Source organism: Eimeria mitis, genomic scaffold (genome assembly GCF_000499745.2).
Source record: "Eimeria mitis Houghton genomic scaffold, Emh_scaff8334, whole genome shotgun sequence".
Taxonomy (NCBI): Eukaryota; Apicomplexa; class Conoidasida; order Eucoccidiorida; family Eimeriidae; genus Eimeria; species Eimeria mitis.
The window spans coordinates 1,716-2,073 of NW_013576129.1; positions in this window are offsets into that span (position 1 = coordinate 1,716).

The following is a 358-nucleotide window of genomic DNA, read 5'->3' on the forward strand; positions in this document are numbered from 1 at the left end:
CATGCATTACCCTCATTGCTAGTTTGCCCCTCCACCTGTACTTGTTTCCCCTGTGCTGCTGCTACAGTCGCATGTATTTGTTGCAGCAGCTGTACACCGTGCATGCATGCATGCACGAGCAGCTTAACCCGAGGCCAGGTAAACAGTAACCACTACGAGAGATGCCGCCGTCGCTATCCGCAGCGTTCTTTCTGCTGTTGTTTTTCTTTTGGTTCTGCTGCTGCTCTGCTCTTGTTAACAAGTCTTCGATGTCCGCCTACGGTGCCGCTGACTATGTTTCCGCCTCGGCTCTATATATATATATATATATATATATATATATATATATATATATATATATATATATATATATATATAT